At 67.7% G+C, this 331-nt stretch overlaps 1 pseudogene; it reads left to right on the top strand.

Annotated features, from left to right (window-relative positions):
* The first annotated feature begins 8 nt into the window (after positions 1-8).
* Positions 9-328, top strand: LOC105310484 (annotated as a pseudogene).
* Positions 329-331: the final 3 nt, after the last annotated feature.

Genomic DNA, 331 nt, shown 5'->3' with positions numbered 1-331 from the left:
GGGCAATCCCCGCTCCCTTTTCCCGCAGATGCAGATGCGCTTCGACGGGCGCCTGGGCTTCCCCGGCGGTTTCGTGACGTTGCAGAACGAAAGCCTGGAGGATGGGCTGAACCGCGAGCTGGGCGAGGAGCTGGGCGACGCTGCGGCCGCCTTCCGCGTGGAGCGCGCCGACCACCGTAGCTCGCGTACAGTGTCCGATCGGTGCGTCGTGACCCACTTCTATGTCAAGCGTCTGACGCTGGAGCAGCTGGCTGCAGTGGAGATTGGCGCACCGCACGCCAAGGACCACGGGCTGGAGGTGGGGCCAGCCTGGGAACCCCACCCCCATGTC

This window comes from Pteropus vampyrus, unplaced genomic scaffold (assembly GCF_000151845.1).
Source record: "Pteropus vampyrus isolate Shadow unplaced genomic scaffold, Pvam_2.0 Scaffold4491, whole genome shotgun sequence".
NCBI lineage: Eukaryota > Metazoa > Chordata > Mammalia > Chiroptera > Pteropodidae > Pteropus > Pteropus vampyrus.
This window is presented reverse-complemented; position numbering and strand designations above follow the sequence as displayed.